This window comes from Neopelma chrysocephalum, unplaced genomic scaffold, assembly GCF_003984885.1.
Source record: "Neopelma chrysocephalum unplaced genomic scaffold, ASM398488v2 Primary Assembly neopelma1_61b, whole genome shotgun sequence".
In the NCBI taxonomy this organism is placed as follows: Eukaryota; Metazoa; Chordata; class Aves; order Passeriformes; family Pipridae; genus Neopelma; species Neopelma chrysocephalum.
Window position 1 is genome coordinate 9,009,566 of NW_020897717.1, and position 6,859 is coordinate 9,016,424.

A 6,859-nucleotide genomic window follows, 5' to 3' on the forward strand; every position below is an offset into this window, starting at 1 on the left:
CACACTGACCTCCAAAATCCAGCTTAACTCCACAACACAGGGATTTCTAAGAAACAGTAAATACTTTTCTATAGAAACAACGGTGTGGAAAACAGAAATATAAACTCCTGTAATGCCTCGGGGACTTTTTTGGTCATACATAGTCAGAGTTATTTTCCACTTTATACCCCTTCTCCCCATCCTTAAATCACACGAAGCCAGATAAGAGAAGCTATGGAGAACAAAATTTAGCAGGAGGTTCCAGTATGCTACAGCATAAAATGTTCTGACAGCCCAAGGCCCAAGACATACAAAAAACAAGCTACCACTACAAGTTACTACAACACTCTTTACACTTTTTTTTCCACATGCAGAAATAAATCTTCTTCCTCAAGTGAAGTTCTTAACACTACTTTATTTGGTTCTTTCACATCCCTCAAGATTACTCCTGTAATGACATTGTGTCTTAAATGGATGGGCAGTACGGGGTTACAGTAATTTTACAAAGTTTGTTCATGTTAACATATAACTGATGTTTCCTTTATTCTCCCTTGGTTTTCCTAGTGTTGATTACACACACTGGCTGGATCCTCAACAAACTGTAAGCTGTTTGGGGCAAGGTTACCTCTTTTTCAGGATTAGGCATATAACATAGTAACATACCAGAGCATCTTTTTTTTATTTTATTCTCATATGTTTTAAAGAACATCTTTCTCAATGAAGTGAGCGTTTATTAACTCCAAGGAGAAAATCTTGCACAGTATGTTTTCCTTTTGTAATGTTATTGCACAGAAGGAGACAGAGGAGAAACACATAGGAGAGAGAATAAACATTATTAACTCACAGCAAATGGTCACCTCTTCAAGTACAACAGCAAGGGACAACCTGACAAGAAAGAATAAAGCACAAGTTTAGCACACATTTCACCAAGTGCATGGAATCAAAGTACTTGCTTTGCTTTGCATTAAAAAATGAACAAAACCCCACAACAAACGAACCCACAAAAATGTAAATATCATGCAGGAGAAACAAAATAACATTTCTTACAGAAGTCCAACAGCTGTAAGTATCAATCAGGTGATACCTGCTTTCTGCTGAACAGTCCTATGAAAAGTAGTTTAGATAACTGTATGCAAAAGTAAGATAGGACAAAGCAAAAGCACACTAGCTTACCAAAACAATTATAATGCCTTTTTTTCTTTCTGTAGGAAACAACTGGCTCTAAACAGAAATTATTTGTAAAAAGATGCTACCATTTCAGCCATGTACACAGGCTATTCATACACAGTCTGAGAACATTCACTGACAATAGTGAATGTCAATGTTTTGATTCAAAGGCATACTGCCAGCTATTACCAAAATTTACTTTGAAGAGGGTATGCAAAAATATAAGCGGCTTAAATGATGTCTGTAAAACAACTTTCTGCAATGATCTATTGTCCCAAGTTGCCTACATAAGACAAGATTAAGCCAGTTAAACTCAGGCTTTTCCCACAGTCTGTCATGATAATCAACTGGACACAGAACCCTCTTTAATTTTTGTAAACAGTACAGCTTACTAGATATTTAGATTAACTGCAGAGAAATTAAATAATGATACTGAAAGGGCTGATGAGGAACAACTGTCCCTCCTGTCAAGAAAAATAAAAATAACTTCCTTTTAAAGGAAAAAAAAAAGCACCATATAGTGTCAGTAGAACTCACTGCTATAGAAAGTCACTGAGACAAGAGTCTACAAATATGTGGAACAGATGTTTTCATAACGCAACCAGAGGAATCAAAATTGTTTTATTTTTCTTCAAAAGATAGCAACCTTTATGCTTCAGAGCTTCAGCAAATCTTTAGAAGACCAAGAATAGGCTTCTTGCCAACATAGAATGGAGATTATGGCACCAGCCCCAAAATTAGTTCCTCTGTAGCCTTTGCTGTTCATAACTGTCAGGATCAAAGTACTGGACAAGATGGATGTTAGCACCAACCCATTATGCTCGTTTCTGAATAAGCCTTCCTACAGTGCAGCAAATAATTTATTTCAAAATACTATTTTTAACACAGTGCCAAATCCTAACATTCCCAACTCCATTCAACATATCTACCACCAACACTGTACAAATCAAATTTTGGCAAAGGTTTCAGAAGTGTATGATTTCATCAGCTGGTGGCAGGTATTTAAATAGGAAAAAGGATCTACAACTGCAGAAGGCCTTAGACTTCTAAAAGAATCTACAGCATGACTTTCTGCATCTCCCAAGAATAAGTTACTGACTGTCCTGATGCAGAAGAATTCCATTCAGATCTGGAAAGCAGATAACTCTTGAAACCTGTAACTGGAAGGCAGCCCTATAAAAATAAAGAAAACAAAGAAAAAAATCTCAGTTCTCAAGTGGGGGATATTAACGCCAGCAAGGTAGTTAGCAAATGCTTTATTTGTTGCATTTTACTGGTCAGCTATAGAACAAATTTTTACTAATTTCTGACTTAATAAAAAATTAAAACTAGAATTCAGAAATACTAATAAGTGCTAGCTTGAGACTGAAGGCCTGATTTTCTAGAACTATAGAAAACCCACAACTTCCACCATCTTCTACTCGTTCCAGTAAAATGTGAAGTCTTTGGAAAATTCAAGAATGCTGAATTAAACACAGCAACAACCATCAGTCTGAAAGAAATAATAAATCTCAACCTGTCCACTCTAAGCCTCCCACTTACCACCCAGCAGGCCTAGTTGTGTTTAATATAAAAGAAACACAGTACTTGACAGATGACACCTATATATTTTTCCAGCAGAGGAGCGAACAGACTCCAAGAGGGGTAATTTATCTGAAATTACCTTGATTCCAGTCAAGCTTTTCTTAATGTGTTTATGAAGACAAAGAGCTTACTTTTCTTTATGGAACATTCATACCAAAGGAAATTATAAACCTCACATTAAAGCACAAGTTTCCAAGCTGAATATTGCCAAAGAGGTCATCCCATTTTCTCTGTGTTTCACACAACACACATTATATATTCATAATTTTTCTAAAAAAGCATCACAAATCTGTCTGACCTGTTTCTAAAAATATCTAAAAAGACACTGATTTTAAATGGTGTAAAGTAACATTGCCAATACAAGCAACTGTCAAAATGTTCTTTCCAAAAAAACCTGAAAGCATGAAACTGTCACCATAAGATAAAGAGGCCAAACATGTGATCTGCAATACTTTTCATGAGCTAGAAATTTCATAGGTGAGATGGGCATAACATACAAGAAAGACACTGAGGTGCCAGAGAGCATCCAAAGAGCAGCAAAGCTGGTGAAGGGTCTGGAGCACAAGTCTTATAAGGAGGAGCTGAGGGGAGGAGCTGAGGGGGCTGTGGTTGTTTAGCCTGGAAAGGAGGCTGAGCGGAGAACTCTTTGGTCTCTACAACTACCTGAAAGGAGGTTGTAGCAAGGTGGGGGGTGGTCTCACCTCTCAAGTAACAAGCTATAGGATGAGAGGACACAGCCTAAGTTGCACCAGGGGAGGTTTAGATTGGATGTTTGGAAAACTTTCTCCACAGAAAGAGTTGTAAAGCACTGGATCAGGCCAGCCAGGGAAAAGGTTGAATCACCATCCCTGGAGGTATTTAAAAGATGTGTAGATGTGGCACTTAAAGACATGTTTTGGTGATGGTGGCAGTGCTGGGTTAATGGTTGGACCACATAATTTTAGAAGTCTTTTCCAACCTAAACGATTTTATAGTAATATAAGCATGTAAACCCACACAGTTTTAAGAAGTTATTTTCTTCTGAATAAACTGTCTTTACTTTCCCATGGCTCACCACTCAACAGTTAATACTGTCATTATCCCTCACTGTAAGGTAATAATAATGAATTACAGAAGTCCACAGTCCAACAGCCTGATTTTAAGCAATGAATTCCAAGAACTTGCACTAACAAAGATGGTTGCAAGAGGCATCAAACCTGTGTGGAGCAACCTCAGAAGTCATGTGGGTTTTAAGCTGAGTTAATTCATGGATAGTGAAAGCTGTTTCCTTTTCGAGATTCTGTTTCTACTAAAGCCTTTTAGCAATTTCAGTAGAAGGGAAGAAGCAACTGCTTTGCTTTCCTCGTTTACAAATTCTCCACTCCTTAATTCCCTTCCTTTCTGATGCAATCCACTTTGCACTCCAGGAATCCCTTCCCTCCTGCCCAAACATGACCTTTCCCCCTGAAACTATGACTTGGAAAATAGGTTTTTTAAGAAGAAAGGCATAATCTCCAAGAACAGAAAACTGGTAGGCTCATAAAATGAATCTTCAGACTGGCCCAAGTTGCACATTCTGAATGCAGTGGTTACATTGCTGCTCTCCACAGCTTATGTTTAGAAACACAAATTATGAATAAGGATACACAAAAGGAAGGATACAACAGAAGGAAGGATACAGCATACAATAAGGAGAGATTGTGAGTGCCCCATCTCTGGAAGCGTTCAAAGCCAGGTTGGATGGGGCTCTGAGTAACCTGATCTAGTAAGTGGCATACCTGCCCTTGGCAGGGCAGTTGGAACTAGATGATCTTTAAGGTCTCAATCAACCAAAAGCATGCTACGATTTTATGATTCTGTATGCCAATATTAGTCTAAGCTAATTCCTTATACATAGTTTCTAGAACAAATGCAGGACCAATCTTAAACAACTGCCTGCCTTATCATGTCACATCTAATCCAGAAGCACCCACATACTGAATATGACATAGGAGTTATGGGGGGGGGGAATAAAAAAAATAAAATTAAAAACAGAAGAGAAGGATAACACAAGAATACAAGAGGAGGAGTAGTCCAAAACAAGCCAACATTCAGACAGCATGGGGAAAAAGAATCACTACATGCATCTGCTAATATCTCAGTGCTTGTCTAAGTGAACCCACACTCTCTTAATGCAACCTCTGAAATGCAGTTTTATCAGCAGTCATGCAAATACAGAAACAAAAAGTCAAGTGTTTTAGACAATTCTCCTCCCAACTGCGTTGACAAGGAATCTTTCTTCCTTTCAGGTGGTTACTTTCATGACACTTGTAACAACTTAGCATTCCTGAAAGCTGTAACAGCTTACTAAAATTTTCAGTGGCTGTATCAGTAGTTAAGAACTGTCAGACATGTGCAGTCATAATCCTGCACATATGCCCAAACTTCACACCTGCACAAAACAAAGCTAAAAAGCCTCAAATAGCCAGCTTTAGGAGAACTAAAACAACAAATACCAACTTCCTGCAAGTTTTCTTATTGATTTTGTGTCCAAAAAGTACAAATGTCGGTTCAAGATTTTTCTGTGGCTCTGGCATTTGTGCATGTTTTCTTATGTGAATTCTTTGGTATACATTAAACTGAGAGATTACAAATCCTCAATTGTTGAGGTACTTGCAGGCAGTCAACCACCTTTCCTTTGACCTTCTACTTACTGATCTTTCTTTCCAGTTCTTGGAGAGAGATACTAGCAAGCATAAAAAAGTCACAGCTTTTTTTCTCCCATTTTTCATCGTCATCTGCCAAAAGTTGCCACAAAAACAGTTCTTCAAAGACCACAACATTCCCAAGGCAGGAAGAGTCTGGACAATATTATCCCGACATATTCTAGGAAATACAAGTAAATCAAAGGTTTTTCAAAAGTATATAATTTGATCATAACAGGCTGATTTCAAGATAAGGATCAAGTAATAGCACCCTGCAAACATAGCTAACTACATCATGTTACAAACCTACCATAAAACACTATGAACACTTTGTAGTCACAAGTAGGGACACGAGTAGTCATCTCCCTTTAATGTCACTGTAAGAAAGCAGCTGTACCATTCCAGCTAGCATTCTTCAATCAGCCAACCAACTTGGGGCAGACAGCCGACAGGGCAAAGTTTGGGAAGAATTGCTGAGATGTGACAAAGGGTAATGGATTGTGTCAGCCACTCTTAGTTGGCACATGAGACTTGGCTACAAGATATAGCAATGGTAGCTTTACGTTTATACTTTTTTCCCTACATCAGGAAATCAGACTGACAAGTTATCACTGCATCATTAAAAATACCTTTAACACATAATTAAAGTACAGTCACAACAACATTAAATGCATTCTCATAGAAACAAACCACACTAATGCATCTCCAAATTTAGCAGCAAGACTATTGCCACATTGTAACTCAGTCTCGGCCTGGAGCTCCTCTCAGCCTTTTATTCACCTGATAAAACGCGAATATTATGATATAAACTGGGCGGTGACACGGGAGCGCTTGGTAACACACACGAACTGCATTAAACAGGTGAATAAATAAATATTAGAAGGTAAATAAACAAATATTAGAAAGAATTATTAGAAAAAATTAGAAAGAAAAACCAGCACGGGTTCACACATTGTGCGATTTCATCGATGTGACAGCACCGGTCTTCACCGACGGGGCCCGGCCCCCCGGCCCTGCTCCGCCCCCGAAGTGACCGCCCCCGAAGTGACTGTCCCCGCGGGGGCCGGCCCCCGCCCCCGCCCCCGCCCCCCCCCCCCTCCTCCTCCTCCTCCTCCTCCTTCTCCTCCTCCTCCGCCGCCGCCCCGGGCCCCCCGCTCGCTCCTGTCCCCGCGCGGCCCCTTCCCGGCCCCGGCACCACCGGCGACCGCCAAAATCCGTCCCGCCGGGATCCCTGCGCCGCCGGCGGGAAATAGTCCCCTCTCTCCTCCGGCCCCACTCGCCGGGAGAGCCCCGCGGCGCGGAGGCGCGGCCGAGGTCTGGGAGCGGGAGGAATCCTTCCTTCTTCCTTCGGCTGCGCCGCCGGAGCTCCGCCGGCATCCCCGCCCCCTCAGCGAGATCCGGCCGGGCCGGCGCGGAGGGATTCCCAGCGCCGGGGGAGGGGGGGCGCGGCAGTCGGGGGGAGGAGG

General features: G+C 40.9%; 1 protein-coding gene and 1 long non-coding RNA gene across 4 annotated transcripts in view; one reads left to right on the forward strand and one right to left on the reverse strand.

Moving 5' to 3' along the window:
* LOC113966806 overlaps positions 1–6,425 on the reverse strand; it is an 8,178-nt gene extending 1,753 nt beyond the window's left edge. Inside the window, exons 1-2 of one of the 2 annotated variants that reach the window (XR_003533967.1) lie at positions 6,174–6,425; positions 824–864 (exon numbers count right to left, since the gene is read on the reverse strand). This is a non-coding gene — a long non-coding RNA (uncharacterized LOC113966806). The other variant, XR_003533966.1, reaches the window with a different exon arrangement.
* Positions 6,426–6,853: 428 nt separating this feature from the next.
* Positions 6,854–6,859, forward strand: part of RCOR3 (REST corepressor 3) — a 26,946-nt gene continuing 26,940 nt past the window's right edge. The window contains exon 1 of one of the 2 annotated variants that reach the window (XM_027681809.1): positions 6,854–6,859. This exon is cut by the window's right edge and continues 249 nt beyond it. The gene's annotated coding sequence lies outside the window, so the exon portion shown is untranslated. The other variant, XM_027681804.1, reaches the window with a different exon arrangement.